Below are 26,226 nucleotides of genomic sequence, written 5' to 3' on the forward strand. Positions count from 1 at the left end.
AGAGTGGTGGCTGAGGATGCAGTTGTAGACATGCTACCAGTGCTCGGACTATGTCCAGGAAGGCGCAAGGTAACTTCGTCGTCGGTTGCATCGTCCTCCACCGCCTCTGTTGACCTCCTCGAGTGCCTGACTGTGGGTTGACAGTAGGTGGGATCTAGAACTTCCTCATCAATTGTTGTGTTTGCACTCCCCTCACCCTCAGACCGAGCCTCTTCTTGCCCTGACCGAATATTTAAGTTGTCATCCCAATCTGGTATCTGCGTCTCACCGTCATCAGTATGTTCCTCATTGTCTATAACAACAGGTGTTACAGTTTATGAATTAGAGTCAACATTATGCTCAGAAACTTTGTCCTCATGGCCTGAATCAGAGTCACAAAGGTTCTGGGCATCACTGCAGACCATTTCCTGGTCTGTACTCACTGTAGCTTGGGAGCAGACCTCTAATTCCCAGGCTATAGTGTGACTGAACAGCTCTGCAGACTCAGCCATCTCAGTTCCACCATACTGTGCAGTTTGGATGGAGACTTCAGAGCTGGGAGAATGCAAGTGTGATTGGGCTGACAACTCAGAGGACTGGTGTTTTTTGGATGCGGTAGTTGAGGTGGTGGAGAGGGCACTTGTTGGACCACTTGAGATTCATTCAAGCATTTTCCTTTTTTGGCCATCATCTACCTTTGTTCCAGTTGTTCGTGTAAAAAAGGGAGCACATCGGATTGTCCACGGTAAGTAGTAGACATCTTACTTTTGCTGGAAGATGGTCTATCTTCAGCAGATGTTAATGGAGCTTTGCCACCTTCCCCACGGACAAACCCTTTTTTTCCTTTTTCCAACACGCCTCTTCCCCTTTTCACCAGCATCTGTCATTTTGCCACTCATTTTGATTGCGACAAGATTGTGCACTTAAAATATGGTAGCAAAAATTGAGAGGTGGTGTAGATTGCAGCGGTGGTCTAGCTTTATTAACAGCAGAATAAACAACAATAATTATCCCTGACAATGCAACTACGGCCCTTAAACTGGCAGCATAGTTTGCTAATATAATGGCTTAGTAACAATGAGTTTGAGTGTGCAATGCAGGCAGACGTGCTGCAAATATCTTTGCACTAGTGGGACAATACAGAAGTCCAACAGCCACGTTTAGGATGCCACTAGGTTTCCTCAGTGTTTGCTAGTATAATGGCTTAGTAACAATGAGTTTCAGTGTGCAATGCAGGCAGACGTGCTGCAAATATCTTTGCACTAGTGGGACAATACAGAAGTCCAACAGCCACGTTTAGGATGCCACTAAGTTTCCTCAGCGTTTGCTAGTATAATGGCTTAGCAACAATGAGTTTGAGTGTGCAAAGGGCAGGAGGGTACAGTGGCAGCGTTGTGGGTCTGGGTAGAGGAAAGGAAGCCTCCCTTTCTATCCCTCCTAATGGGGAAATGCAGCGAGGAAATCCCTGACCTTAGCTACACAGACGCTGTCTTCTTGTGTAGCTGTTAAAATCTGTTTTCACGGCCCTGACTGTCACCTATGGCTCTGACCCTGCCGGTATTAGCCCTTACAAGGGCTGAAAGAAACTTCTATGCCTATTCTGTATAGCGCTGTGTAAAGAGCGTACACAGCAGTATCGGAGACAGGAGCTACGCCAGCGGTGACTGACACCCAGACGCAGAAGAGATAATGGCGTCCGGACGGACAGATACTCGTTTTTATAATGCAGGGACATGTGACATGGACATCCTATCACACATGCCGTTGCTTCTCTGGCTAAAAGTCCACTTAGCTGTGTGTGAGTCTGGGATTGGCTGACATGCTGGCCCGCCCCACTACACGCGCGCGCTTAGGGAAGTAAGACAAGGAAAAAAAAAAAAATAGCGATCGCCATTATCCAAACAGCAGTGATCTGAATGCGCTGTTCCCGCACACTATACACTGAAATTTCATAATAGTGTGAGTCACAGAGTGACTTACACTATTACAGTGGAAAGCCAGCTAGTAATTATCTTGTCTTTTTGCTGCTAGAACCGTTCTCGAACGTATCTAGAACTATCGAGCTTTAGCAAAAAGCTCGAGTTCTAGTTCAATCTAGAACAGCCCCCAAAATCACTCGAGCCGCGAACTGGAGAACCTTGAACCGTGAACCGCACTCAACTCTACCGGGGAGCTCAGGCTTGGCCAGACCCCCGCACCACGAGACCCCGGGCAAGCAGACGCCTCGTTATGGGAGCGGCGGCCGAGCCAGCTGAGCCGGGAAATCGAGGCCCGGGAGAAAAGTAAAGCCAAGATCCTAGCCCGTACCATCCGGGAAAAGGAAAATCTCAGGAGCGCCACCTACCGGGTGCGGGGCCCGACTTATCAAGGCCAAGTGCGGCGATTTGACCCCGACCGAGGATGGGGGTTTATATACGAGCCCGGCCTAGAGGCTGAAGTGTTTGTGTCCCGCCAGGACGTGTACCCGTACTTGCCTGTAGGTCACCCGGACCGTGACCTGGTACCCGGCAACCTCATCACTTACACCCGGCATTGTGGGGAAAGGGGCTGGTTTGCCCTCAGCGTAAAGAGAAAAGGGTACCCCCAGTCTCCTCTCCCGCCGTACAGCCCTGAGGTGATGGTGGAAGAGGAGTTCAAGGAAGATGAGGAGTAAAAGGTAGCGGATCCCGGCTACCTCAGTTGTTGTCCCCGTTGGGACTTTACTGTTTTACCCCATTCCAACATAGACAAGGCCGTGAACTTGCAGGCTACCTAATAACTTTTAAGCTTGTAAATAATTCCCTACCACCCTTCGGATCCCACAGCCTCCGGAGAGGCAGACTGGAGGAAGGGCCTGCGGCAGAGGAGGCTGAGGTCCCGTCACCAATGCAACCGGTGACAACCCTCCGGGTCCAGGGGTACCCTGGACGTGGGGCCTGTGAGAGACTGCCGGGTAAGGAACTTTTTACCCGGCCCGCAAGGGCAATACCCGGGCCTTGACCCGTTCCTGGACTGGGGAAAAATGGTGCTGCCTGTTTCCTAGAGGCAGCATCAAGGCTAGGTTTGTTTGGGTGGGCAGCTGAAGGATCTGGTCCCATTCACGTTAAATAAAACAGTTTTATTTTTGCAACGTTTAAAAATGTGCCTCCCGCAAGGGATGATTTCTGTCGCGGGCGGCGGGGCGCTGCGCTCGCTAACGCTCGGGTCCGGCGCTGCTGCTGCTGCTCGGTGGCTTGAGCGGAGGGCCAGATTCGGGGACTCGAACGGCGCTCCTTGCCCGTGAGTGAAAAGGGGGTGGATTGTTTGGGGATTTAGTCCGTGACGCCACCCACGGGTTGTGGTGAAGGTGGGCACCACCGCTGCTGGTGACGGGATCCCGGGAGCGATGGTAGGGAGCAGCTGGGATGTTGTTTTCCCCCTCCGTGGGTAGGGGTTGGTGGTCCAGGGGCCTGGTGGTGAGACGGGGAGGCAGGGTCGGTGAGGTGCAGGGTTGCAGGGACAGCGCGGCGCGGTGCCGGATGGCACTAGTGTACTCACTCAGCAAGAGATGCACAAAGTCTCCGGTAAACCAAACGGCTGGATGGACGGATGGATGGATGGATGGATGGATAATCCACCACCTCTTCAGTCCCGCCAATCTCCAGTCCCTGGCTCCATGTGGTGACCTGCCATCTTGCTCAGCTGGTTTCGGATTCCGCCTGACATCTGCCCGGCCTCTGACCCTGAGCCTCGTCACCTGGACTACCTTCTCCGTACGGACTGTCTTGCTACCAGGAGTGCTTCAGCTGCCGTGCATCAAGGCCCTCTGGTGGGGTGACCAGCCTTGTTGCCTCACCCGGGGAATCCGGTGTACGGTTCAGTGTTTCCACCATCAGGTCCTAACATATATACGTGGCTGGCCTATCAGAGGCCAGTGACAGCAAGTGACAGTGCAGATGGTGCAATGACGTCACTGCATTACGCCTTGTAATTGAGCAGGTAACATAGAATTGCGTTATTTTTAATTTCCATGTAAACAGTATCAAAGCAGGGGACACTATACTATATGAGGGCCAAATGGTGGGACATTATACATTATGGGGGCCACAATGGGGAACATTATACTATATGGCATCCAAAGAAGGGGGCATTATACATGATGAGGGCTGCAATGGGCGACATTATACTTTCTGGTGGCCAAAGACGGGAACATTATAAAATAGAATGGCCACAATGTGGGACATTATACTATATAGAGGTCAAAAAGGGAGACATATTGTATGGGGGCCACAATAGGGAAACAATATACCTCATGGATGCCACAAAGTGGAATATTGTATTATAATGGACTAAATTATACAGTATACATTTTTTTTTACAATTATATCAGACCTACAAATGCGTACAGATACATTAGTTGTATGTGACGGCCACATGGAGGTACTTTTATTTACTAAATTAATTTCTACTATTTTATTTTTGGGGATTCTGTTACTGTGGCGCCCCTGACCTGGTCAGGCACCACTGAGTACTGCACCCATGCTGGGGACAGTACAATACAGGTAATCCAGAAGGCTGACCGAGGTGTGACTACACAGGCGCATAGTGATCAGGTCTCACACATGTACCCATGAGAGGACCCCTGGGGATCCCAGGAGGGGGAAAAGCCTTCACCTTCACTGGAATAGTGGAGGGGACCAAAAGCCTCCATCTCCTCTCAAGGGGTGTGGTAAGAGAGTCTGGTTGCTAGGTGGCGTAGGCAGGCACAAAAGGGAAAAGAGAAGGAGGAGTAAACAGTCTAGAGTCTGCAGCAGAGTGTGGAGGAGTAAGGAGCAACAGTGAAGGTCCCAGATGTGAGCCGGTTCAGTGCAGAGTCCAGGGAGCTCGAGTGAGGAGCAGATCCCGTGGGCTGCTGTAGTCTGACAGCGTCCGCGCATTGGCTACCGACGGGGGAGAACGGTTAACTAGGAGTGCTACCCGAAATCCATCTTCAGCTAGAGAGAGAGCAACGGAGTGGGAAGTAAGGAGACTGCTAGAGAGTACCAGGCCCAAACGGGCGGCAGATCCCGAAGCGGAGATAGATCCAGCCGAGTGGAGTCCCTGAAGGTAATGCACCGACACAGCGTTTGCGGGGCTCCACATCTGGCGTCACGAACAGGATAAGGACTAGACCTGTTCAGACAGGTGACCATGTGCCTGGGCGGTCCGCTTGGAAAATTGGAAGCGCCGCCATATTGCCACCATGAAAAGCGCGCTGAAAAACAACAGCAGCCCGCGCTGGAAGAAGTTACCGCCCACGAAGAGGTGTGGCTACCCAGAGATCCCCTGCAGAGTTCTGACCTCGCTTGTGAAGAAAGCGGAAGCGTCCAGAGACGGCGGGAAGGAAAGGGAGCCACAAGCCTGCTGCTGCAGAGAGAAGAGATGGAGTCCGGACGTGGATACCCAGAACCAGGCTCTGCTGCCTGGTGGTGCCGGGAGCTTGCTATCTTCTGCGATCAGCTGGAGGCCAGGATTATGCGACAGCTCAGTGAGGGACGCACGGAGCTTCTGGAGATGGCTGCGGCGGTTCGGACCTACGAGGAGGGAGCCGCGCGACGCATGCCAGATCGAGCGGCGACGACTCAGATCCCGATGGTGCCACCGATGGGTGAGTCCAGAGTTGCCCCGGCCAGCGCAAGTGCTCCGACCCCTGCTGCTACGACCGCGGTCCCAGAAGAGGCGCCTGGCGCGGCGACGCTGAGCGAGGCCGCAGCCACGCTAGGTGCGGCCCGCCAAATCCAGGCCGCCGCAGCGACACCCCGCCTGGCCCGCAAAGGTCCGACTGCCACGGCGATACTCATCCGTGCCGCAGGTGTGACGCTGACCCAGGCTGCCACCCTGCTGAGCCCAGTCCGCCAAGACCAGGCCGCCGCAGCGATGCCCTGCGCGGCCCGCCAAGAAAAGACTACATCACCATTTACCCCGGCCTGCAAGGCCAGAGCAGACACCGCTCCCCAGTCCAAGGAGGTCCCGGCTAGGAAGCCCACGCTGGGGGAGGACCCCGCGTACTGGCAGCTGAAGGCTGACATGGAGGCCAAGTTTCCACAGGAGATGGTGGACCAGTACATGCTCCCTCCGCACACCCCTAAGGCAACCCCTGCGGCAACCACGCCGAAGAGTCCACCGCCTGGGCCAGCTGAGGAACACTCATCCCCAGCGCTGCCACGACCAGAGTGCAGCGAAGAACTAAGGGGGAGAGGAGGGCAAGAAGTTGAGGAGTTGCCCCCGGAGCCAGCAGCAGTGCTAGTCCCAGAGCCGGAGATGCTGCCATATTCCCGCTGGGACGAGGAAGACCTGACACCTCCTGCTGAAGAAGACCTGCCCAACCGCCCCACCTGGGAGCTTGTAAGCTGCACTTCGCAGAATCCAGCCCGCAAGACACAGCGCCGCAGTAGAACCCAGTCTTTCCCTGCACCGCCATTCCCAGAGCAGAGAGAAGTCACGGCCAGAGACCTACAAGAAAAACGGTTCCTGAGAAGAGCCAAAGCACAGATCAGAGGACCCCTGCGTCGAGGAATTGTCGAAGATTTCAGCCTCAAATCAGGATACGGCTTTATAGTATCACCTGGTGTGAAGGAAGGGATTTTTGTCAATCGAAGGGATGTGAGAGCCCACCTGCCCAGAGGACACCCTGGAAGAAATTTGAAGATAGGAGACTCAGTGGAGTTCACTATGCATCAGGGAGAAAGAGGCTGGTATGCCCTAGATGTTGCACCATGTTCTAGAAGTCCTTGCAGAAGCCCTGCAGTCACAACAGAAGATAAAGACAGCGATAAAGAAAGAAAAGACAAAGGACCTACTGATGAGACTACCACAGATGAAGAAAAAGGTCAAGGAAGCAACAGGTGCCGCAGCCCTACAGGCCCAAGCCCTGGTGAGGAGGAATCCATGTAAATAACATAAGAAGTAAAGCAAGTTACCAGTTTTGAAGTTTTGCAACGTTTTAAAGTTTAAGAATGTGCCCACATAAACTCATGTGAGAAATGAACCTTAAGGCTATGAACTGGCTATAGCCACAAACTCTCTCAGTGTAAATAGTTACACCAGAGGGCACCACCACCACCACCAGAGTCAGCCTGTTTAGGGGCTTGGCTCGCCTGCAACCAGGGAGCACGTCCGTATATAGGGCCTTGGCTCACCTGCAACCAGAGAGCATGCCTGTTTATGGGGCCTGGCTCTCCACCACAAAGAGGGTACCTGGTCAGCACCAACTGTGGAGGCCGCCTCTACATCCTGCCAGAAGAGGCTGAAGGCGCGGATCCACCAGGCCAGGTATACCCTGAAACCACCAGCCCATGAAAGCCGCCTCTACATCCTGCCAGAAGTGGCTGAAGGTGCGGCCAACGTGAGAGGGTTTTGGGTGGGTTAACGGACTTGTGGGTGGAGGGTGGTGATGTATGGTACCTGGTGGTTTTAAAAATGTTTTACATGTTTTAATGTTTTATGCATTTTAAAATGTTGTCTTGCAGCCCGAGGACGTGCTGGTGATAACTAAGGGGGAATGTGGCGCCCCTGACCTGGTCAGGCACCACTGAGTACTGCACCCATGCTGGGGACAGTACAATACAGGTAATCCAGAAGGCTGACCGAGGTGTGACTACACAGGCGCATAGTGATCAGGTCTCACACATGTACCCATGAGAGGACCCCTGGGGATCCCAGGAGGGGGAAAAGCCTTCACCTTCACTGGAATAGTGGAGGGGGCCAAAAGCCTCCATCTCCTCTCAAGGGGTGTGGTAAGAGAGTCTGGTTGCTAGGTGGCGTAGGCAGGCACAAAAGGGAAAAGAGAAGGAGGAGTAAACAGTCTAGAGTCTGCAGCAGAGTGTGGAGGAGTAAGGAGCAACAGTGAAGGTCCCAGATGTGAGCCGGTTCAGTGCAGAGTCCAGGGAGCTCGAGTGAGGAGCAGATCCCGTGGGCTGCTGTAGTCTGACAGCGTCCGCGCAGTGGCTACCGACGGGGGAGAACGGTCAACTAGGAGTGCTACCCGAAATCCATCTTCAGCTAGAGAGAGAGCAACGGAGTGGGAAGTAAGGAGACTGCTAGAGAGTACCAGGCCCAAACGGGCGGCAGATCCCGAAGCGGAGATAGATCCAGCCGAGTGGAGTCCCTGAAGGTAATGCACCGACACAGCGTTTGCGGGGCTCCACATTACCTTGGAGGGAACAAAAGGGAGGTACTCTCTGTTACTTTGTAGAACACTAGGGTGGCACTATGGCATTATACATCTTAATCTGGGGCTGTGTAGAAGTGGGTGATAAAGGGATTTTGCCCCAATTGTGCCCCAAACACTGCAAGAGCTGAGCACCGAGCATGCTCGAGCACAGCGCTGCTCGATCAAGTGGTTTGCACACGTAAACACCCGAACACCGAACTCGAATACTGATTTTTTTTGTAAAGTCATCATTGTTAGTCATCAGTGACCACTGTATTACCTGCACACATATACTATATACTAGCTAGAGAGCTCCTGTGTATAATGTCACTGGTGATCACTGTATTACCTGTACACTTACACTGTAAGCTATATACTACCTACAGAGATCCTGTGTATACTGTCAATGGTGATCACTGTATTCTTGTACCCTTACACTATATACCATCAACAGTGCTCTTGTGTAAAATGTCACTGGAGATCACTGTTTACCTGTGCACTTACAATATACATAACATATTATTTACAGAACCCCTGTGTATAACTGACACTGGTGATAATACCACTGGGGAACAAGAACATTTGTGCCTGAGATATTTACATGTTTTTACATCAGTTTTTTGTTGCTGATTCTAAATCTGACCTATTTTTCTTCCATCAACTCCAGTTAAAGAAATGTGATATACCCTATGTATATGCATACGACCGATCAAACACTAGAACTTATGTCTACTAACCATTATTATTTTAGCCTTCTTGGTTATTAAAACAAATTCATACATGTAGATTTCCTTTAATTATGAAGAATTTACATTACAGCATAAGAATTAAACATTCATAATAAGTTGTCATTGATACACTGTTGACTTACTGAAATACCTTTCAAAAGCAGCGCTTTAAAGATTTCTTGGGGTGAATTGTGCCAGGGAAACCACTTTGAATAGAGCAGCAGTAATCCACCATCATGTGAGTATCCTGGTGTCCTTTGTATTTTTCTTCAATAGTTCTTAGATCTTGGTGGAATCATTCACCCTGCTCTTCACTAAGGTCACCAAGGTTTTCTGGGAAAGAATCCAAGTAGACGTGGAGATAATGCTCCTTGATTGTTATTGTACTGCCAAAGTGACAGAAAGAAAATAACATTCTTTCTACTAGTTCTGTGTAATTATCTGCTTTATAGTTCCCAAGAAAATTATGTACAACCATAGTGAAAGAAAACCATGCATCTGCCTCATATACAATCATAGTGAAAGAAGACCATGCATCTGCCTCAGCATTGTTCAATGAATCTTCAAAGTGTGGTTTTTTCATGAGTCCTCTGATTTAAGGACCGGTAAAAATACCCACCTTTAGCTTCTCCATGGTCAGCGCTGAAAATTTTCTGCAGAGGTAGTCGAATTATCTTCCCTCTTTGTTTAGATCCTTTATAAAATGTTAATTAAACCTAATTTGATGTGCAGTGGTGGCAAAATTGTTCAATTACATTTTTTTTTTCTACTGCCATGTGTTCTCTCAGAGACCACTGATTTTCACCCAGTGCTCATTTTTTCTATCCCAGAGACAGATAAACCCGGGCAACTTAGTGTATCCACTCTGCTTTCCCAGGAGAATATTCATCATCTTTAGATCTACACAGGTTGGCCACTGGTGATCATGGTATGACATTTACTGTAGGACCAGAGCAATTGTGCTTTGCTCTTCAGTCATCTTAAGGGGACTTTACACGCTGCGACATCGCTAATGCGGAGTCGTTGGGGTCACGGAATTTGTGATGCACATCCGGCCGCATTAGCGATGTTGCTGCGTGTGACACCGATGAGCGATTTTGCATCGTTGCAAAAACGTGCAAAATCGCTCATCGGTGACATGGGGGTCCATTCTCGATTATCGTTACTGCAGCAGTAACGATGTTGTTCGTCGCTCCTGTGGCAGCACAGATCGGTATGTGTGACGCCACAGGAACGAGGAAGCTCTCCTTACCTGCCTCCCGGCCGCTATGAGGAAGGAAGAAGGTGGGAGGGATGTTACATCCCGCTCATCTCCGCCCCTCCGCTGCTATTGGGCGGCTGCTCCGTGACGTCGCTGTGATGCCGCACAGACCGCCCCCTTAGAAAGGAGGCAGTTCGCCGGTCACAGCGACGTCGCCAGGCAGGTAAGTATGTGTGACAGGTCTGGGCAATGTTGTGCGGCACGGGCAGCGATTTGCCCGTGTCGCGCAACAGATGGGGGCGGGTACCCACACTAGCGATATCGGGACCGATACCACAGTGTGTAAAGTAGCCTTTAGTTGAGTGACCTATTAGGATTGAATCACGTGTTTCCATTGTGTAAAAGTACACATTTTAGGCTCTGCTTAGAACTGTCTATGAATCACAGATGGCCAGTTATTTATTTGACTAATACACATTTTAGGCAATGCTTAGAACTGTCTATGAATCACAGATGATTAGTTATGTATTTCACTAATACTTTAATTCTTAATTAAATGCGCATTGCATTTAATAAGTATTCAAATATTTTCACATGCCTTACAGACCATCATTGAATCAATTATTAATACCCCGTTGAGAAAAAAAATTCCAAATTTATGTGTAGGTAACTGTACATCATCTCAAAAATAGAGCTGGTACAAAAAAATGAATAACATATTCTTATTAAGAGGACTCAATATACCTAAAATGAAGCCTAATACATGAGGCACCCCAAAAAAAGTTTTCATATGTTCACCAGTGTAATAATAGTGCTCGGATTGTGGTTTTTGTATGTGATCAGTATGGTAGTATAATTTGGTCATTGTGGTGGTGATATGTAGTCTGGTCATGGTATACATATATTTCGTCCTTGTAATTGGTATTGTTACATACGGATGTGAAATCTGGATGACAAAGGAACAAGACAGAAGAAGAATCTATGCCTTCAAAATGTGTTGTTGGAGAAGGATGTAATTATGTTATAGGATGGCAAGAAGAACTAAAAAATCAATTTTGGAACAAATCAAGCCAGACATGTCACTCGAAGCAAAGATTACCAAGCTATGACTTGCTTAATTTGGTCATATCATGTCAACAGAGCATTCACTAGAGAAGGACATCATGGTCGGAAGAAGAGAAGGTGTGATCAATCAGAAGACACTGGTGGACCTATCAAAGCTTCCTACAGAGCGTTCATCCATAAAGTCACCATGGCTCGAGATCAAGCTGAAGGACGTTAAATAATAATAATATTGATTGGTATTATTCACCGATTTAGTTTTGATAATATGTGGTCTGGTCAAGGCGTGTCTGTATTTGGCCCCTTTTTTGTGGATTTACTGGTATATTTGTCTTCGTATGGTGGATTGTGTTGTGTATGGAGATAATATGTTCTCTTTGCTATCTATAAGGATAAGACTCTTTATTGCCATTGGAGATTTAATACTTTCAAGTTTAACTCCTCCCTGTATTGATTAGCAAAATGGGAAACTTTTATCCAGTTAGGTCCATGTATGACCACTGTTGTATTCATCCCCTTTGTGGCTTCCTATCTCTGTATCGGACTTTTTCTGGTAGCACAAACATGAAAGGAAAGGATCAGCTGATTCCTCAATAGATTAGCATCAGGGTGCGGTGCATGTAGTCGAGGCCGGTTACTGGTTGAGTACTTGATTAGATCCAAACACAAAAATTATCCAGAACTCTCAAAAAATTCGAAAACATATATTAAAACATACCTTTTATTAGTGCCATTAAAATGTGTATAAAAATATACAGCAGACAGGTGGGTTTACGCGTTTCAGTCACGAGCCCTTACTCATGAGTAAGGGCTCATCCGTGATTTGCATGGACCCGTCTGTCTGTCGTATATTTTTTTAATTCATGCTTGGGTTGTGATGTCACCCGTACAGCCAAATCTCGGACACCTGAACAGTGCTGGGGAGCCAATGCCGGATATTAAGAGGGTGAGTACGTCTCTGTTATTCGGTATATAAGATCATATCGGGTACACTTTTCTTAAAGTGTAAAACCCATCAATTTTTTATTAAATATTATACAAAAAATGGAGAATAATAAAATATTGGCGCTATTTAATAAGGATAAAGTCCTTTTACCATAGTTATTAGCTTATCATTCTACGCTTTACATAGTGCTGACTACTCAACTTGATAACAATACACTATTATTCTTACCACAAAAATGATTAGTCAGTACTATGCATCTAAAGCTATAATTAAGAAATTTTATGACTTGTTTGTTTCCGAACAATAGTCATAATTATTCCCTAGAATATTTCCACATACAATATCAATAACGGTACCACATTAAGGCCTATTTTGGGCCTTAAAGGAGCACTACACCAAAGAAATTGTCAAATCAATTATCAAATTGATGAAATGCATACTAATCTTGTAGTATTTAGCTTGGAAATAGTAGAGCAATCCAGCTCTGAATATTTAATCGTAAGTACAGTGGGCAGACACCGTACTTCCAGTTCTCATGCCATCGTTCCGTTTTTGACTGACAGGTCACTGTTCTCTATTCCCTTGCCTAAGCACCAACATTTTGCCTGGGGTTGTCTCAACAGAGTTGGCTTTTTTACTGGGTGCATATCCACATTACCTACTTAAACTCTTTTGGACTATGACTGGATGCAGAGGGAACGCAATGGTTAAATGATTTAAATGTTCCATTTTGTGCTGTGTAATGTAGAGTGGGGCGGTAGCTGTGGGTGAGATAGTTGTGTGTCAACCAGGGTTATAAAGTAAAGTATAGAAGCACGGTCTGATAGAGCGCTAAGGAGGCCACAGTATTAGATTAATATTTTTTAGAATTTATTGTTTTCTATCAGCCACAACACGTTTCGATATACACAATATCTTCATCAGGTGGATATAAAACGGAATGTGGAGAATACTATTTAAAGGGACAGGTGCGATTCCATTGGTCAGCACCAAATTAATTGAAATGTTAACCCTTAATGTATCACAACCAGCCCTTCAACAATAATATAAAAGCTAATAAAAGATATTTAAAAAGGATTTTTCAAAAAGACTCTTTGCCATACAAACATTATTTAAAAACACATGTGATAATATAATCATATAAATCATATATTAACTCCTAAAACGTAATACATAAAATCATGAGAACTTTTCAAAAAAATGATCTGAGTATGCCTGCACTACTAACATGTAATAATATTGTTATAATGTATGTCAGTGTGGGTAGATCAAGAATTTAAATTTATAAATTAGGGAATGGATATTCTTATTTTTAAAAATGCGTTAAATGTCTATTTAATCTCAACCACTGGGTGCATATGCCAGCACAATAGGTGTTGTGAATCGCTTTTCCAGCACAATAGGTGCTGTGAACTGCTTTTCCAGCACAATAGGTGCTGTGAACTGCTTTTCCAGAACTGACAGAAATAGCTAATGAATCTCAAAACTGGGTGCATATCCAGCACAATAGGTGCTGTGAATCATTTTTCCAGAATCCGAGCAGTGGAATCATACATGTGCCAGCACAATGAAGGTTCCGATTGCATTATTAAATGTCTATTGAATCTCAACCACTGGGTGCATATGCCAGCACAATAGGTGCTGTGAATCACTTTTCCAGATCTGACAAAAATGTCTATTAAATCTCAACCACTGGGTGCATATGCCAGCACAATAGGTGCTGTGAATAATTTTTTTTTTTTTCTTCCTCCCCCAAACCCGAGCAACAGAATTCATTAAATTAATTCATTATTTGGCTACATTCTCAATAGTCATATTAAGACCCTCAGGGTGTAAGGTACCGAATCTGAATATCCAGTAAAAGTTTCTCGAACCGATCGGATCCGGAGTTATCTATGTGATCAATAATTAATAATCTCAATTGTTTGGGATCCTTCTGATGTGCAATTTGAAAATGTCGAGATAGACTGTGTTGTTGGAAGCCATTTTTGATATTGGACCTATGTTTATTCAACCTGGCGTGCATAGTTTGTACTGTACGGCCCACATACTGTAGACCGCACGTGCACTCAAGCAGGTAAATAACATAGGTGCTCTGACAGTTTAGGTGAAATTGAATGGGGAAAAGAGCGTTTGTGGTCCGGGATGTAAAGCAAGTGATTTTATCACCAATAACCTCACAGCATTTACACCTAGAGGTGTTGCAGCGATAGTTTCCGTTGTTACTGGAAACAATGGTGGTTTTAGGAAAATCTTTAAGATTAGGATTACTTGGCGCTACTAGATTCTTCAAGTTTATATTCCTCCGGTAGATGATGGAGGGCTTAGGGGGGATCTGATCTCGAAGTAGCGGGTCACTCTGTAATATAAACCAGTATTTCTCTAGAAGTTTGTGAATTTGGATCCTGGATTTGCAAAAAGTAGTTACTAAACTCCATTTTCGTGGATTCAATTTATCTTCACTCTTTGTAATACTATGCTGTTTCTCTTGGATCTTTCGGATACAAAGGTCCTGAGTGAGTTGCTTAGTCTTACTAAAGGCATCCTCCAGAAGTTTAGATGGATAGCCTTTTTGTCTGAACCTTTTTCTCAGGAGATTGGATTCCTGCAGGAAATCATCATCACCGGTGCAGTTTTTTCTGACCCTCCAGTATTGCCCGTATGGAATATTGGTTATCCAACTAGGGAGGTGTCCACTGTCGAACCTCAAGTAGCTGTTGACATCTACTTGTTTGAAATGTGTCGAGGTGGAGACCCCCCCATTTTCATCTAACCTCACCATCAGGTCCAAGAACTGGAGGGCACTGGAAGAAACCGCAGCGGTAAAGGTGAGACCCCAGGAATTGACATTGAGTTGAGAAATGAAGTGATTGGCTTGTAATAGAGATCCCCTCCAAATGAGGAGCAGGTCATCTATGAAGCGCCGGTAGTAAACCAAATGACCCTCTGTCAGAGGGGACTGTGCGATGTGAGACGATTCAAACACCCCCATGAACAGATTAGCGTAACTAGGGGCGAATCTCGTCCCCATCGCACAGCCCCTCTTCTGCCTGTAGATATTGGTCTCAAAGGTGAAAATATTATTAGATAAAATGAAATCAATTGCCGTTAAAAGAAAAGTTTTCTGCTCAACCTGCATCAAGGGATCGTTATCAAGGTGTTGTTTGACAGCGGCAATGCCTAAACTGTGTTCGATATTGCTATAAAGTGATGATACATCCATCGTGATAATTAGACAATTTTTAAAGGGTGCCAGATTTTTTAACTCATTGATGACTTGAGAGGAATCTTTTAAATAGGAGGGTAATTCTAAAACATATTTTTGCAAAAACAGATCAACATAATGGGAGAGGTTGCATGTTATGGATTCTCTTCCAGATATAATGGGGCGACCAGGGGGATTTGTGGGGTGTTTGTGAATTTTTGGGAGAAAATAAAAATAGGGGGTTTTGTACCTTACAATGTCGAGAAATTTCATCTTTCTTTTGTCTAGAATGTTTTTCTCTTGAGCGGATTTAATCATCTATTTGTAATCTAAGAATACCGTGATGGAGGGATCTGATTCTAATTTTTCATAGTAAAGCTGGTCATTTAATAACCGGTTACCTTCCTGAATATACCATGTTCTGTCCATGAGGACTACTCCCCCCCCTTTGTCCACGTTTTTTATGATCAGCTCTTTGTTGTTTTGTAAAGATGTTATGGCGTTCCGTTCTTCCCTACTTAAATTATCTTTTTTTATTTTATTTGGTGTCAGGGTCCGAACATCTTTCAGAATTAGTTGTTGGAAGGTTTCTAGATGAGGACCTTTATGGTGTATTGGGTAAAAATTATTAGTTCCAGTCCTGACCGGAACATGTAAAAAAACATCTTTAGTGTGATTGGAAGAATTGATATTGGAATTACCAGGGGTGGGATTGCCCTGGTTATTCCTTTCTTGGATGATGAAGTGCCTCTGTATAGTAAGTTTTCGGAAAAATTCATTTAGATCAAGATAAAGTGGGAAGGGTTTTACATCAGAATTTGGGCAGAAAGAGAGACCGCGGCTGAGTAATGCAATCTCATTGGTGGAGAGATCATACCTTGAGAGATTGAAAATCCCACAATTTTTAATTGTTTGAGTTAGGGTCTCTTTTCCTGTGGTAATCCTTTGAGATCTAATTGATTTTGTCGTTTTCCCACTGCCTCTACAGCCTCTTGTTCCCTTTTTCTTTTTGGGTGTCGGCCGGGGGCCACTTGAAAAAAATGAGTGATTTTTATATTTCCATCTTTATTTACAGTGTTAGTAGTATTCACTGGAGTTGGTTCATTACTTTTGGATAAATTACTAGTTATTTGAGCTGCTGGGAGGGACTCACTGGAACTACTTGGAGTTGTCTCAGTACAGATTGGGGAATTTATGAAATGATTATTGGTTATGGATATTTGGCCAGTAGGCTCCAAAGTGGGCGCAGGAGGGGCAGGGCTAATAGGGTCAGTGGGTCCCTGTGGATCCTCTACACTGTGTGTGGTAAGTAGAGACCAGTTGAGCATATCATCAGTGGTGGAGGGGATGTCTGTTTTACTTGTTAAAAATTGTGGATTCAATTTGGTTAAACCATTGTCAGATGGAAAATAATTGTGTTGTATTTCTAAACCTGAATTTGGAATATCAAATGTAGAGGTCTCTATACCGGAACAATCTTTAACAATGTTTCCTGTATGAGTATTATCTATACTTTGTTTTGGTTTTATATTTAATTTATTCCTATGTTTCATATAAATCTCCTTGGATTTTGCATCCTTCAAGGAGTTTAATGAATGGTTTACATCAGATGCTATTACAATTTGGGAAGAATTCCCATTCCCCTCACTTGTTTGGGTAGAACTTAGATTTGTGTTGCTGGTGTTTGGGGCATTAGTATCCATAGGTTCAGTGGGTAAGATGTTATCTCTTGAGTCACGCATGTATTTAGCTGCTTTTCTTTTTACTAAATCCTGTTCAAATTTTTCCAGTTTGAGTTTAAGGCTCAAATTATGTTCTTTATATTCAAAGGTTTGTGCGTACGTTTCCAATTTTAGACTGAGGTTATCAGCCTCAGTTATTGCTAGGCCAGCTAAGGATTGTCTTTTCTTAATTAAATATCGCATGAATCCAAATGAACATTCCAGGGAATATTCATCCCACATTTTTGTAAATGCAAGATCTTGTGGATAAGGGGATTTTTGGGATAACTGCAGGCCCTTCGGGACCAATTTATCAAGTAAATACCTTTCTAGGAACATGGTGTCAAGGTGATTGGTAATTTCTGATTTAATCTTGGTTTCCAGGGTTGAAAATAATTTAAGCATGATCTTCCTATTTGTATCATCTAATAATTCTGGGGTAAGTTGGGAATGATTATTAGAGTTTTTTTTGACCCAGTGCATCTGTTATTAGGTGCTCTCTAAGGGTATGTGCGCACGTTGCTTTTTACCTGCTTTTTACCTGCTTTTTTGCTGCTTTTTCTTCTGCGCTGTTTAATGCCAAAATGGATGTGTTTTTCTATTCAAGCAAAGTCTATGGGAATTTGGGTTTCTTGTTCACACTATGTTGTTCAAAATGCTGCCTTTTTGTGGCAGAACTTTGGTCAAAAACTCAGCTTTGCAGTGCAAAACCCAAATGGCAAAAACAATTGACATGTTGCTTCTTTGAAAAGCTGAGTTTTTGACCAAAGTTCTGCCTCAAAAAGGCAGCATTTTGAACAACATAGTGTGAACAAGAAACCCAAATTCCCATAGACTTTGCTTGAATAGAAGAACACATCCATTTTGGCATTAAACAGCGCAGAAGAAAAAGCAGCAAAAAAGCAGGTAAAAAGCAGGTAAAAAGCAACGTGCGCACATACCCTAAGGGTTAACCGGTTAATCCTAATAAAGTCCATTTCTAGCAAGGGTTAACTTCAGTGTGTCAATGATGTAAAGGATTCCTTTAGAAAACAAACCTCAGGTCTCAGGCCTGTGCACTGAGATTAGTTGTCAAATAATCATAAGAGTCCTGTTAACAATATGTTAAACTTAAAGTCCAGTGAAGACTGATATTTTACACTCTGTGAAAAAACACCATAAAACAATTAGTTCTTTTGAAGGATTAACAGCTATTTAGGTAATCACAAAGTTCCTTAATGCTCCAGGGTTGTAAAAGGACTGTTCTCCAAAAGAAACCTCCACTGCAGCTCCTGAGGGAATTGTTCCCACACACAAGGTGTGTCAGTGCCTGGATGAAAATTAAACAAAGGAGCGCATGTGAAGGTTCTGGGAGATAGTGGTGAGGAGAAGAAAAGGAATCTGCTCACCTGATGTGGTTGTGCAGCCCTTGCACAACTACGGTATAAGGCAGGAGTGTGGAGTCAGTGATCTTCTGACCTGTTAGCCCTCGATGTCCATCCAGGGAAGCAATTTCCTAAGGAGCTGGTCACATGACAGATCACTGGGCGTCTCTGGTAATCTGACCTCCGTATCAAGCAGCTCGTGCCGTGAACCCACAGGGGGGAAGATCAGCAGTAAAGTATAGAAGCACGGTCTGATAGAGCGCTAAGGAGGCCACAGTATTAGATTAATATTTTTTAGAATTTATTGTTTTCTATCAGCCACAACGCGTTTCGATATACACAATATCTTCATCAGGTGGATATAAAACGGAATGTGGAGAGTACTATTTAAAGGGACAGGTGCGATTCCATTGGTCAGCACCAAATTAATTGAAATGTTAACCCTTAATGTATCACAACCAGCCCTTCAACAATAATATAAAAGCTAATAAAAGATATTTAAAAAGGATTTTTCAAAAAGACTCTTTGCCATAAAAACATTATTTAAAAACACATGTGATAATATAATCATATAAATCATATATTAACTCCTAAAACTTAATACGTAAAATCATGAGAACTTTTCAAAAAATGATCTGAGTATGCCTGCACTACTAACATGTAATAATATTGTTATAATGTATGTCAGTGTGGGTAGATCAAGAATTTAAATTTATAAATTAGGGAATGGATATTCTTATTTTTAAAATTGCGTTAAATGTCTATTTAATCTCAACCACTGGGTGCAGAGGCACTTCATCATCCAAGAAAGGAATAACCAGGGCAATCCCACCCCTGGTAATTCCAATATCAATTCTTCCAATCACACTAAAGATGTTTTTTTACATGTTCCGGTCAGGACTGGAACTAATAATTTTTACCCAATACAACATAAAGGTCCTCATCTAGAAACCTTCCAACAACTCATTCTGAAAGATGTTCGGACCCTGACACCAAATAAAATAAAAAAAGATAATTTAAGTAGGAAAGAACGGAACGCCATAACATCTTTACAAAACAACAAAGAGCTGATCATAAAAAACGTGGACAAAGGGGGGGAGTAGTCCTCATGGACAGAACATGGTATATTCAGGAAGGTAACCGGTTATTAAATGACCAGCTTTACTATGAAAAATTAGAATCAGATCCCTCCATCACGGTATTCTTAGATTACAAAAAGATGATTAAATCCGCTCAAGAGAAAAACATTCTAGACAAAAGAGAGATGAAATTTCTCGACATTGTAAGGTACAAAACCCCCTATTTTTATTTTCTCCCAAAAATTCACAAACACCCCACAAATCCCCCTGGTCGCCCCATTATATCTGGAAGAGAATCCATAACATGCAACCTCTCCCATTATGTTGATCTGTTTTTGCAAAAATATGTTTTAGAATTACCCTCCTATTTAAAAGATTCCTCTCAAGTCATCAATGAGTTAAAAAATCTGGCACCCTTTAAAAATTGTCTAATTATCACGATGGATGTATCATCACTTTATAGCAATATCGAACACAGTTTAGGCATTGCCGCTGTCAAACAACACCTTGATAACGATCCCTTGATGCAGGTTGAGCAGAAAACTTTTCTTTTAACGGCAATTGATTTCATTTTATCTAATAATATTTTCACCTTTGAGACCAATATCTACAGGCAGAAGAGGGGCTGTGCGATGGGGACGAGATTCGCCCCTAGTTACGCTAATCTGTTCATGGGGGTGTTTGAATCGTCTCACATCGCACAGTCCCCTCTGACAGAGGGTCATTTGGTTTACTACCGGCGCTTCATAGATGACCTGCTCCTCATTTGGAGGGGATCTCTATTACAAGCCAATCACTTCATTTCTCAACTCAATGTCAATTCCTGGGGTCTCACCTTTACCGCTGCGGTTTCTTCCAGTGCCCTCCAGTTCTTGGACCTGATGGTGAGGTTAGATGAAAATGGGGGGGTCTCCACCTCGACACATTTCAAACAAGTAGATGTCAACAGCTACTTGAGGTTCGACAGTGGACACCTCCCTAGTTGGATAACCAATATTCCATACGGGCAATACTGGAGGGTCAGAAAAAACTGCACCGGTGATGATGATTTCCTGCAGGAATCCAATCTCCTGAGAAAAAGGTTCAGACAAAAAGGCTATCCATCTAAACTTCTGGAGGATGCCTTTAGTAAGACTAAGCAACTCACTCAGGACCTTTGTATCCGAAAGATCCAAGAGAAACAGCATAGTATTACAAAGAGTGAAGATAAATTGAATCCACGAAAATGGAGTTTAGTAACTACTTTTTGCAAATCCAGGATCCAAATTCACAAACATCTAGAGAAATACTGGTTTATATTACAGAGTGACCCGCTACTTCGAGATCAGATCCCCCCTAAGCCCTCCATCATCTACCGGAGGAATATAAACTTGAAGAATCTAGTAGCGCCAAGTAATCCTAATCTTAAAGATTCTCCTAAAACCACCATTGTTTCCAGTAACAACGGAAACTATCGCTGCAACACCTCTAGGTGTAAATGCTGTGAGGTTATTGGTGATAAAATCACTTGCTTTACATCCCGGACCACAAATGCTCTTTTCCCCATTCAATTTCACCTAAACTGTCAGAGCACCTATGTTATTTACCTGCTTGAGTGCACGTGCGGTCTACAGTATGTGGGCCGTACAGTACAAACTATGCACGCCAGGTTGAATAAACATAGGTCCAATATCAAAAATGGCTTCCAACAACACAGTCTATCTCGACATTTTCTAATTGCACATCAGAAGGATCCCAAACAATTGAGATTATTAATTATTGATCACATAGATAACTCCGGATCCGATCGGTTCGAGAAACTTATTAAAAGAGAGAGTTACTGGATATTCAGATTGGGTACCTTACACCCTGAGGGTCTTAATATGACTATTGAGAATGTAGCCAAATAATGAATTAATTTAATGAATTCTGTTGCTCGGGTTTGGGGGAGGAAGAAAAAAAAAAAAAAATTATTCACAGCACCTATTGTGCTGGCATATGCACCCAGTGGTTGAGATTTAATAGACATTTTTGTCAGATCTGGAAAAGCGGTTCACAGCACCTATTGTGCTGGAAAAGTGATTCACAGCACCTATTGTGCTGGCATATGCACCCAGTGGTTGAGATTCAATAGACATTTAATAATGCAATCGGAACCTTCATTGTGCTGGCACATGTATGATTCCACTGCTCGGATTCTGGAAAAATGATTCACAGCACCTATTGTGCTGGATATGCACCCAGTTTTGAGATTCATTAGCTATTTCTGTCAGTTCTGGAAAAGCAGTTCACAGCACCTATTGTGCTGGAAAAGCAGTTCACAGCACCTATTGTGCTGGAAAAGCGATTCACAACACCTATTGTGCTGGCATATGCACCCAGTGGTTGAGATTAAATAGACATTTAACGCAATTTTAAAAATAAGAATATCCATTCCCTAATTTATAAATTTAAATTCTTGATCTACCCACACTGACATACATTATAACAATATTATTACATGTTAGTAGTGCAGGCATACTCAGATCATTTTTTTGAAAATTTCTCATGATTTTATGTATTAAGTTTTAGGAGTTAATATATGATTTATATGATTATATTATCACATGTGTTTTTAAATAATGTTTTTATGGCAAAGAGTCTTTTTGAAAAATCCTTTTTAAATATCTTTTATTAGCTTTTATATTATTGTTGAAGGGCTGGTTGTGATACATTAAGGGTTAACATTTCAATTAATTTGGTGCTGACCAATGGAATCGCACCTGTCCCTTTAAATAGTATTCTCCACATTCCGTTTTATATGTACCTGATGAAGATATTGTGTATATCGAAACGTGTTGTGGCTGATAGAAAACAATAAATTCTAAAAAATATTAATCTAATACTGTGGCCTCCTTAGCGCTCTATCAGACCGTGCTTCTATACTTTACTGCTGATCTTCCCCCCTGTGGGTTCACGGCAAGAGCTGCTTGATACGGAGGTCAGATTACCAGAGACGCCCAGTGATCTGTCATGTGACCAGCTCCTCAGGAAATTGCTTCCCTGGATGGACATCGTGGGCTAACAGGTCAGAAGATTACTGACTCCACACTCCTGCCTTATACCGTAGTTGTGCAAGGGCTGCACAATCACATCAGGTGAGCAGATTCCTTTTCTTCTCCTCACCACTATCTCCCAGAACCTTCACATACGCTCCTTTGTTTAATTTTCATCCAACCAGGGTTATGGGGTACTCGGTCCCGGGCGGTGTATAACTTGGGAGTGTCACTTGGTGGCCGTTGCCCGCTTCCGTGCGTTGGGGTGCTTTTTGAAAAAGGGGTATATTTATAGGGGAGATAAACTTTTATTTAATCACGTGACGCCACTTGCGGTTTGCGGCTATGTGGATGGAGCCGCCGCTTCATAGTTCTCACTACTGGGGCTGGTATCAGTGGCAACCTGGATGTTAGGCCCTCCACAAGCAGGGCCAGGCCCCAGAGGATAGGTGATATAGATGGGTGTTGAAAGAAGACAGGCCACACAAGGGGTTGCAGTGTAACTGGTTCCTTTACTCATGTCAAGATGTAAACTAGTCACCCGAGGAAGACTGGTGTTGACTGCAGGTCCCTTTAGTTTCAATCCTGATTTAGTGGCCTGGTGGCTTCTTTCTCCTGCACCTCTCTTTGGTTGGTGGGTCCCTGTGGCTTGGAGCGGCGGGGGGTCCCCTCCTGGTAGTCTCTTAACAGCGGTCCGTATGACGGGAGCGTGAACCCTGTGGAGTCGGAGTCTCTCGTCCTGTTCCCCGGTTCTCCCGTTGCTACTGTGTCCCGAACTTCAAAGTCAGTGAGGTCCTTCATGGTCCCCTCACTGTGCATATTTTATCAGGTCTGCTTGGAGTGTTTGCCTGACCTAGGATTCTGTACCCCGTCGGTGCTGTGGTTGTGAGAGTACTCCACCATACTCCACCGACAACCAACCGCCTGGGCCTTCAGGTCACTGTTTCACACCTGTCAGTGCGTCTACTCGCTTCCTCTCTCTGTCACCGACTCCTGCCGACTCTTGTCTGACTGTCCACTGTCTGACCCTCCTGCCTGGTTGTCTAATGAACTGGATTGGCTCCACCTCTAGGCGGCCATCCATGGGTTCAACCCTAGCCTGGTACCAGTCTATGGGGGAATTGGGTAAAACAGGAATTATCTGGAATGTTTGTGTTGTTACCGGCACTGGTCTTCCGGGTTCCTGGAGGGTAGGCCCTGCATCCTGGTGGGGATGCAGTACCTTGTAGATCCCTGATAACCTCAGGGGCGCTACAGTTGTATCTTACGCCAGCACATTACATGAAGTTAGGGGCCATGGCTGGGTGTGTGAACTTGCGCTGGACCTGGCTGGGTGTCACGCTAGGTACGGGAAAGTACCAAGAGAATTGTAAAACGGAAGAGAAACCCTGTGAATAGGGAAGGGGGAAATGGTGACCACGGACCAATCCTACTGCTGATACCTGGGGTCCCTCACCACCCTAGATAGGTCTCGCACCTATGCGCCGAGCCGGATACCTGACCCTAGGTATCCCTAGTGCTGGACCCTAAATAGGGAACAGATGGGATGAGCTCTTCGTCAACCCCATTAAACAATAAGGAAGACAACAAGGAGGACACACAGGGGGAAAATGCATAAACTAATTATCCACAGATGTAGAAGTTAAGCAAAATAACAGCAACAATACCACAGCTGAGGACAAGCCGCCTGCTTGCAACCAGATCTTCCATGAACTGAATAATTTCACCAGCACAAGTCCAAGGAAGATGGGAGTATTTAGGCAGCTGGACAAAAAGAGCACTCCTCTGGGTCCTAAAGCAGAAGAAATGAAAATCCAGCAGGAAAGCTACCTTGTGCAATAAATCAGTGTTTTTTTTATAAAAAAATGTTTGCCAGTACGCGTCTCTGAGGCGAGGAGCGGGGGGGGGGGGGTGCTGTCAGGCACCGCCGGCCGAGAGCAGGGGGGGTGTGATGCCATTGGAGAAAGTGGACAATCATGTGAGCACAAGTATGAGATTTGTTTACTTCTGGCCACATTCTGATTTGATGTGTCCACCCTCAGTCAATTCATTTTCATTGAGCATGTCTGTTCAGCATGTGACCACATCTATGTAAATCGTATACTTGCAGCTTCATAACCTCCCACTCTCACCGCCGGCACCAGAGAATCCTGACAGCGTGCAGCGTGCACACTGTGAAAATTCAGAAGGCGGCAGTCACAGAGTCACACAAGGAGTGACTGCATACTCATCACAAATTTGGACAACCCCTTTAATGCTCCTAACAACATAAATAAAAACATAGTAACCCTTAACTTGTCAGACGGCACAAGACTTTATTAGAGATTGTCCACTACTTTAACATTAATGACCTTTCCTTAGGATAGGTCACAAATGTCTAATTAGTCAGGGTCCGGCACTTGGCAACCCCACCAATTCCCTACTCTAGGTGTCGCTGGTGGCAGGTGGCCGGAAGTGCTCAGTTCTGGATCTGCTCAGTCTTCTGATAGTGGCAGCAGTCTCCTATTAAAATCAATGAGGTGGATGTGCAGTACCCGGCCGCAGACACCATCAGAGGACAGAGCAGATCCAGAAATAAGCATTTCCGGTCACCTGCACCATAATCAGCTGATCAGTGGGGGTCCCATTGTGCTCACATCAGAAGTAATGCGCAAGTGAGACCAAGGCCTAATGATAAGACATTGTCAGTATCACAAATAAACATTTACATTCAGGTACTTTATAGATGATGTTGTCTCTAGTCATTTCTTTCTATTCTTCATCTTATCCTGACGCAATGATGACTTTTCACATTCACATCTCGTCTCTGCAAATTTCCATCTTCTCCGGTCTTCTGTAACACATCCCAACACAATGCCCCTAAAAGCAGCAGAATGATTATAATACTTCTACTTAAAAATATCTGCCCTACACTGTGCCCCAGAATAAATAATGGCCCCTCACCAGGGGCGTAACGATCGCGGTCGCAGAGGTCGCCACTGCGACCGGGCCCGCAGGGTTATAGGGGCCCGGCAGCCGCTCTGCAGAGCCGGCTGCCGGGCCCCTATGTGTAGTGCCACTATGTAGTGGCCGACTGCGTGACTGTTAGGGGGCCGGCCTGTGAGTCAGGGGGGCCCAGTGTCTGCAGGGGGGCAGAGGGGCCCCTGACCTGGAGAGGCCACCAGGCGTTCCTGACCTGCTGCAGAGGAGATGTGCTCCTGCACGGCAGACGGAAACCATCCCTACCAGGACCTGCGATGATGTCACGCCCATGTGACTGTGTGGGAGGAGACGCAGGATGCCGGGGAGAAAGCAGGAGAAGATACTTCGAACACATGAGTGGTAATGAGAAAAGAGGGGACATGAGGGGAGGGGCTGCAGGGTGAGTAGGATATGAGGGCTGCAGACTGTGACAGAAGCATGTGAAGGGTGCAGAGTGTTTGAGAGGGGTAAGTTGGGGTACGGGCAGGGTGCAGGCTGCATAGGGAGCAGGGTGTGTGACATATGGGGGCAGGGGCATAACTACCGCAGTCGCAGGGGTCAGAAGGAGCTGAGAGGTACTTGTTTTTTTATTTTGCTGGCTGCATGACACATATAGGCCCGGGGAAGCTGTCTGCCTGCATGATACATGGAGGCCCTGGTGGGGCTGGCTGGCAGGCTGCATTACACATAGAAGCCCTGGGGGCTGGCTGCATGACACATGGAGGCCCTGGGGGGGGCTGGCTGCATGACACATGGAGGCCCTGGGGGGGCTGGCTGCATGACACATGGAGGCCCTGGGGGGGCTGGCTGCATGACA

The sequence above is a fragment of the Anomaloglossus baeobatrachus genome, chromosome 9, assembly GCF_048569485.1.
Source record: "Anomaloglossus baeobatrachus isolate aAnoBae1 chromosome 9, aAnoBae1.hap1, whole genome shotgun sequence".
Taxonomy (NCBI): Eukaryota; Metazoa; Chordata; class Amphibia; order Anura; family Aromobatidae; genus Anomaloglossus; species Anomaloglossus baeobatrachus.